The sequence below is a fragment of the Phalaenopsis equestris genome, unplaced genomic scaffold (genome assembly GCF_001263595.1).
Source record: "Phalaenopsis equestris unplaced genomic scaffold, ASM126359v1 Scaffold198818, whole genome shotgun sequence".
NCBI lineage: Eukaryota > Viridiplantae > Streptophyta > Magnoliopsida > Asparagales > Orchidaceae > Phalaenopsis > Phalaenopsis equestris.
Window position 1 is genome coordinate 36,313 of NW_018218721.1, and position 8,575 is coordinate 44,887.

The 8,575-nt window shown below is 37.5% G+C and overlaps 1 protein-coding gene across 1 annotated transcript in view; it reads left to right on the top strand.

Annotated features, from left to right (window-relative positions):
• LOC110035653 (protein MEMO1 homolog) overlaps positions 1 to 8,575 on the top strand; it is a 58,337-nt gene that overhangs the window by 13,020 nt on the left and 36,742 nt on the right. The gene's annotated exons all lie outside the window — the stretch shown is intronic.

The following is an 8,575-nucleotide window of genomic DNA, read 5'->3' on the forward strand; positions in this document are numbered from 1 at the left end:
AAAAAAAATCAAATGTAGATCCTCATTATCCTTGAACTTGTCCATCAAACCTCTCAATAAATGTATGGCTTCCATAGTAGACCTGCCCGACATAAATCCAAATTGATTATGAGAAATCTTTGTAATACGTCTTAGCCTATGTCCAATTACCCTCTCCCTCCCATAATTTTAAAGTAAAGTATGACACATCAACTTAATTCCTCTATTATTTGCACACTCTTGTGCATCCCTTTTATTCTAAAAAACTGGGACCAAATACCCTTCCTCCACTTCTCAGACATCTTTTTAGTTTTTAAAATAATATTAAAGAGTTTGTGTTTTATGCCAATAAAAAATGTGTAGTGCATGTTCATATTTATGATGAGAAGTTGCCAAAGGAGTTGATTATTATACCAATTCAGACCTTTGATGTTATTTTGGGGATGGATTAGTTGGTAAATTATTTTGCTACAATTGAATGCTGGAAAAGGCTGGTGAAGCTGAAATCGATCGATGAAATATCATTTTATATCCCATGTGTTCGAAATGCACAATCTTCCTTGATTAGTGCAGTGAAAGTTGGAAAGTATTTACGACGTGGTGAACCGATCTTTTTGGCAAAATTAGAAGTACTAAATAACGATGTATAAAATTTAAAAACATTTCAGTGGTTTCAGAAATTTCTGATGGATTTCCTGAAGAATTGTTAGGGCTACCGCTTGAACAAGAATTTGAATTTGGTATTGATGTGCAACAAGAAAAGTCCGCAATATTCAAATCTCCGTACAAGATGGCTCCGATGGAATTGCAGGAATTGAAATGTCAGTTGCAGGAAATGATAATTAAGGGTTTTATTAGGTCAAGTAATTCACCTTGAAGTGCACCAATATTGTTCATCAAGAAGAAGTTTGGATCCATGCGGTCATGTATTGATTACGGAGAGTTGAATAAGGTGACAATCAAAAACAAATATCCTTTGCCTTGGATTGATGATCTATTCGATCAATTAGAAGGTGCAACCGTATTTTTCCAAATTGATCTGAGATCGATATATCATCAAGTCAGAGTCAAGGAGGTAGATATAATCAAAACAGTTTTTGGGACTAGGTATGTTCCTTTCGAGTTATTAGTTATGTCTTTTGGGTTAGCTAATGCTCCAACAATTTTCATGAACCTGATGAATTGAATCTTCAAGTCATCTGTGGATCAGTTATTATTTTCATTGATGATATTGTAATTTATTTAAAAATTGACGAAGATCATGCCAAACATTTGAGAATGATTTTAGAGCTACTGAGACAGAATCAGTTATGTGCAAAATATTTGAAATGCTAATTTTGGCAATGAAATATTGCATCTTTGGGACATTATTAGTGGTCAGGGAATTTCTGTTGATCCTTAGAATTTCAAAACAATTATGGAATGACCTACTTCAAAGAATATTACAGAGGTACGCAGTTTCATTGGTTTGACAGGATATTACTTGAGGTTCGTCAAAGAATTTTCACAAATAGCTATGCCGTTTTCCATGTTGATGAAAAAAAATGTTCAGTTTGAGTGGATTTGAGTGGACTGCAGAATATGAACACAATTTTTAAGAGTTGAAGAAACATTTGACCACTGCACCAGTGTTAGCTCTTCCATTAGGTACAGAAGGATTCCATATTTATAGTGATGCATCATTAAGAGGATTGGGTTTTGTTTTATTGCAGAATAAAAAAAGTGATAGCTTATGCATCCAGATAGTTAAAACCACATGAAAGGAACTATCCAACGCATGATCTGGTGTGGTATTTGCTCTCAAAATTTGGCAATATTATTTGTATGGCTTGAAATTTGAAGTCTTCACTGATCATAAAAGTTTGAAGTACATTTTCTCACATAAAAAAACTAAATTTGAGGCAACGAAGATTATTAGAGTTGATTAAAGATTACAATATGGATATACAGTATTATCCGGCTGAGCAAATGTAGTTGCTGATGCATTGAGCCGTAAATTCATAGGTAGTGCAAACTGGATTTTTACTCAGATGTCAGAGATGATTAAATAAATTTATGCTTTACAATTGGAAGTTAGAAAATTAGGTGATATGGGCTATTTACATCAACTGACAGTGCAACCAACTTTGATGGATAGAATCAAGATAGCTTAGAATGATAATAGTGAGTACTGGAACTCCCAAAGCAATGTCAATCAGGTAATAAAATTGATAAGACTGTTGATAAAGATGACATAATCTGAAATAAGCTATAGTTATGGGTACCTGCTGATTCTGATTTGAGATGAGAAATTCTACATGAAACTCAACATTCAAGCAACACACTTCATCCATGTAGCACAAAAATGTACAAGGACTTGAAGTTGATAGTAGGTGGCCATTTATGAAGATGGATATTGCTGAATATGTATCTCAATGTCAAGAATGTCAGATTATAAATGCTGAGCATCAAAGACTCAACGGATTGCTACAGTCATTGCCGATACCTGAATGAAAATATGAAGAGATAGCTATGAATTTTGTTATGGGATTTCCTCGATCCAGATAGGGTTACGATAATATTTTGGTCATTATTGACAGAGTAACCAAGTCAGCTCATTTTTACCTATTAAACAGACGGATTCGATAGAAAAGTTGGCTAGATTATATGTCAAAAAAATTATCAGATTGCACAAAATTCCACAAGTTATTGTTTCTGACAGAGACAAAAGATTCATGTCCAGGTTGTGGAAAGACATTTAGCAAGATTTGAATACATAGTTACATTCTAATACTGCATTTCATCCACAAACTAGCAGACAATCAGAAAGAGCAATTCAAGTATTGGAAGATCTGTAAAGGCTTTGTGTTCTCGATTTTGGAGATAATTGTGAAGATCACATTCCAATGATTGAGTTCGCTGTCAATAATAGCTATCAATCCATCATTAAAATGGCTCCTTATGAAGCACTGTATGGAAGAATGTGCAAAACTCCACTCAATTGGATTGAAGTTGGTGAACACTAATTGTTAGGTCTTGAGCTAGTTGACAAAGCCACAGAAAAAATCAAATTAATCAGAGCCAGATTGAAGGTTGCTCAGGATCGACAACAGAAATACTATGACCCAAAGCACAAAACAATCGAATTTGAAGTTGGATATTTGGTATTTCTAAATGTCAGGTCAATAAAAGGTACAATTAGATTTGGTCAAGGAAGCAAGCTAAGTCCCAAATACATTGGTCCTTTTGAAATTATAGACAAGATCGGTCCAGTTGCCTACAAATTTGTGTTACCTTTGGATATGTTAGATATACACGATGTATTTCACATTTCAATGTTAAGAGAATGTGTTTTCAATTTTGAGCAGAGAATTTCACATGAAGATATTGAATTATAGGTACATCTAATATATCATGAAGAGCCTGAAAAGATTTTAGCAACTGATGTTAAGACGCTCATAAATAGACAAATCTCTTTTGTGGAGATAAAGTAGAAGCATAAGCCTGAAAAGGAAGCTACTTGGGAAAAAGAAGAAAACATATTACGGAAATATCCCTTAAAGTAAAGCTAGCAATTTTGAGGAAGAAATTTTTGGAAGGAGAGAGTTGTTATGCCAACATTTTGAGAAATCATGTTTGACAATTCTAGAAGTACCTTAAATTTCGTGTCATTCAGAATATGCTCGAAGCAATTTTATAAAATTCTACACATGAAATCGAGCAATTTGATATAAAACACCATATGCTAATTATGAATGATTTGATAGATAAAAATTCTAAAGTCATAAGTATAATTAAATTAAATAAACTTTGATTATTCCTAATCCTACCATTAATCCCGCATGAGCACGGTTCACTATAGATATCCTTTCGATCAATTGAATAGGAGTCCCGAGCTTCGATTTTCTCCACCTGAATTCCTCCCCTTTCTCTCTCTCTCGATTCCCCCTCTGTTCCTTTCATGCTCAGCAAAAGAAGGCGAGCAGAGCTGCGACCCTTGCTACAGTGTAGGTCTGTGAACTGGCAAACCATGCGGCGCATATGGTTGCCGTAACTAGCGATTTAGGGCTTTGGTGCAATTTATGGATGTGCAAATCCCTTTTTTATGCTATTTGAGATTTTCATTTCCTTCCTCACCCTTTCATTTTGATATTTATCTCGTTTTTTGTGCTTTTATCATTTCCCGTAGCAGTCGAAGGAGCCGATTGTGTGCTAGAAGCGTCAAAAGTCCTTTGGGATTCTGTATGGGTTCTAACATGAAATCAAGACAGGGGAGGTGTGGTTGACAGTGATAGAAAGAAAATTAGGCGGCTTCGGATAGACCGGTTATGCCAAATAGCTCTTTTAAGGTATGTTTTGACAATTAATGCAAGTTTTGGGTTAATTCATATTTTGAGCTAAATTTTATGAAATCCTTTGTTGTCTACGAGCCTGAGGTTGTCCTTACGAGGCGGCAAGCTCGAGACGAGCGTGTGGACACTCGTCGAAGGGTTGCTCCGTCTAATCAAGTGAAATAATCTTTATGCTAATTCAAGAATAATAATCCTCTACAGGTTTTCATATGATTTTCATTTTGACATGATGTATTTATAACTTTCTGCATATTGTAAATAGATACATGCAATTGAAAGCATTAATGCGCGTTTACTTTTCTTACGGTATATGTAATGCTATAATTGGACTGTTACATATGACTGCATATGATATGAATTTTTTGTAGGTATTTATTTGTTATGCCTCTTGCCTATGCTTATGATACATGTAATGCATAATAAATGTTTGATACAGGAGTGATGAGTTAAATGTCACAAGGAATGTTCAAAGGTTGACTTTTACACGAGTGCTTGCAAGTACATTATGTAAGAATATAGTATTTCCGACTTCTGATATTTATACGGGGATGAAATTTTGGGTACCGTTGGAATTAGACGGTGATAGAACATTAGATAACTGTGAGTTCGATGAGGGCTCTCGATAACTGCTGTGTTGGGGGAAACCTAACATTTATCGATAGCTTATGAAAAAATATGAAAATAGTTGAGCTTTATGCATTAAACTAGTGACATTACTATGAAATGATATTGCTACGATTACATACAATAAATAGTTATCAACATGTTTTTTGCGTATGATTTCATGCTTACAACATACATGTTGCACTACAATTAATTTTCATACTACTTGTACCTACTCTCCTTTCATGTTCTATATTATACCAGCGCGTTACGATTTGTGTATAGACATAAATGGTTTCATACGAGCATGGATGTTTTTATTTCATATATAAAATATTCTGTTAGCCCTGATTATTTCTGATAGCTTGTTGCTCATTCTTCATTGTTGCTTCTAGGTTGGGGCAACAAGCACCAGGGCGAGTAGCAAGTGTGTCTTTGTACAGCTTTTTTACGATAGTTTTGGGAGCTTGCACATATGTTTTTGATACATATTTTTATTATATTTGATTTAGCAGTTTTGTATAGTTTTCTGATTTTTGATGTTATAATTTCCATGCTTCCGAGTATGTATTTGAAATGCAATGTATCACGTACGTTGCGACAAATTGGGTCCTGATTATAAAAATCACAATGAGTGTTGGTGAGAGTTGGTCTGACCAAATTTTCAACCTCTGTCGCACCATGATTGACCTTATCAGGAGATTTAGTTGGGGTGTAACACTATTAGAGGGTTTATCACTGCTAAGGGATATTCAACATTCCATAGCTTATATCTCACGACCAATAATGCCAAACAATCCCGCATACAGGTCGAGGCCAGTAGAGTGAGGAGTTACAGCAGCAAGTGCAAGTTCATATTACTAAGGGATTGGTGAGAGAGAGTACCAGCTCGTGCGTTGTTCCTATGCTAGTGGTACCTAAGAAGGATGGCTCATAGAGAATGTGCATTGTCAATCGAGCTATCATCAAGATCATCATCCAATACTGGTTTGCTATCCCTTGCCTGGACGACCAACTGGATCAGTTACATAGAGTAGTATTCTTTTTCAATATTGATTTACCCAGTGGATATCATCAGATCAGAATAAAGTCAGAGAGTGAATGGAAGATCACCTTCAAGACCAGAGATGTGTTGTACGAGTGGACCATCATGTCATTTGGGCCGTCTAATGCACCAACACATTCATGAGACTGATGAATTAGATGGTCCAGGTTTATGTCGGAAAGTTTGTGTTGTTTACTTTAATAACATTCTTCTACAACAGCTCAGAGGAGCACTTGCAGCATCTGAAGCGAGTTTTCGAGGTTCTGCAATCGGAGAAACTATATGCCCACTCAAAGAAAGTGCTACTTCATGACGATGCAAATATTTTTCTTTGGTTATATCATATTCGTTGTTGGCATTAAATGGACCTCATGAAGATAAAAACGATCATGAGTTGGACACCCCCACGAGCCAAGGTAGTTTTAGGGGTTAGCATCATTTTACAGGCAGTTGATCAGGAGCTCTTGAACCATTACAACTCTCTTGATAGAGCTTTTGAAGGGAAAGAAGTTTCGGTGGACAGTGGAAACCCACTATAGTTTTGACACCCTGAAGGAATAGGTGACATAGGCCTCAATGTTAGCTTAACCGAATTTCAGCCAGTTGTTCAAGATGGGATGTGATGCCTTTAATATGGGGATCAGAGTAGTGTTGAGTTAGGGACGACACATTATAACCTTCTTCAGTGAGAAATTGAATGAGTCTGAGAGAAAGAAATCGACCTATGATAAAGAGTTCCATGATATTATGAGAGCTTTCTACCACTGGAGTCACTACTTGCTGAAGAGCGAGTTCACTTTATTCAGTGATCACTCGAAACTAAAATTCTTGAATAGTCAGGACTAGCTGAAGGGTAGACATGCTTTGTGAGTTGAGTTTTTGTCGTCATTCTAGTTCATGCTCAAGCATAAGCTAAAAAGTCAGAATCGAATAGCAGATGCCTTGAGCTGCCACCATTCACTGATTACCTTTCTACAGTCTAGAGTTATGGGATTTGAGGTACTGAAGGAGTTAAATGGTGCAGTTGAGAATTTAGGGAAATTTCAGAGCAATATCAAGATAGGCCCACATGATCATACCTTAGAGATGATGGTTATCTGTTTCACCAGAGCAAGTATTGTGTACCCAGATGTTCGTTGAGCGAAGTCATCGTCCTATAGAGCCACAGAGGGGGACTAGCATGTCATTTTAGCATAGAAAAGAACGTTAAGCTAATGAACGAACACTTCTTCTGGCCCCGATTGAGGAGAGATGTGTAGCGATATGTCAGACAGTGTAGAGTTTGCTACTTGGACAAGACCCAAGGGTAAAATACATGACTATACACTGTGTTACCGGTAACAGAGGCCTTTTGGGTAGGCATAAGTTTGGATTTTCTGGCGGGTCATTCGAGTATGCAACAAAATAAAAATTCGGTGATGGTTGCGGTTGACCAAATCTCAAAGGTGACTCATTTTGTGTAGTGTCTCAGGATGTTGGATGCGTCCTATGTCATTGATTTGTACTTCAGGGAGATTGTGAGGCTGCAGAAAATGCCATAAACCGTTATATTTGATAGACACGTTAAGTTTTTGAGTCACTTCTGAAGAAACCTTCAGGGGGAAGATTTGACTCTAAACTTTAACAGCTCGATAACCCATCCACAGATAGATGGTCAGATGGAAGTGGTGAATAGGAGCCTGGGAAACTTCCTGAGGTGCTTCATCGGAAAATAGTGTGATCTGCTCCTTGCCCTGGCTGATTTTGCGTACAATCAATCCATAAACCAGATTACGGTACACACACTTTTTTCAGATTGTGTATGGACACAATCCACTCACTCCACTTGAATTAGTACCAGTTCTTCCTAGGTCAGAGATTAGTGGGGTTGTTGAGGCAAGAGTACAAGAAATTTAGAGGCTGCATGAGGAGGTTGGAAAAGAGATTGCCAAATAGAATCACGAGTACCAGGCACAAGCTAATAAATCCATGAAGAATATGACCTTCCGGAGGGATATCCAGGATCGTTCAGGAAACTCAAACCTAGAGCGGACAGACCATTCCGAATTTTCAAGAAGTGAAATGATAACGCCTATAAGGTTGATTTACCAGGGGATTACAACATCTCGGCTACCTTCAGCGTGGAATATTTGACTCCATACTAAGAGGGCACAAAAGCTTCGACAGATGAGATTGAAGCCCTTTCAATCCATGGAGATTGATGCTAGGCGTTTGCGGCCCCAGTCATGACAAAAGTTGTGCGTTGTCTAGGATCAATTCGGCCTGAGAAAGGGAGGGACCGTCTGGTCCTTCCAAGCATGGGGTTTCCTCCTGTTTGGAGCGGGGCCTACTCCTCTTTACCCTAGGTCTATATATATGTTATTCGTTGTGTTTTAGGTCGGTTTTTGTTTCAATTTCTGTCCGGACAGCCGCCGATGCCCAGGTTTCCCTTCTAGAGTTGTATCTGAAGGCAAAAGGTGCTACGACTGTAACTCGTTTCGGGGTAGCGATTATCTACCGTTCTCTGCTTCCCCAAACGTAATCCTAGCTTTCTTCGTACTGCCTTCCCACCAGCTAGCTTTCTTTTATCCCGCCAGCTAACCATACTTCTTGATCCCCCTCCACCCTCCCCCCTCCC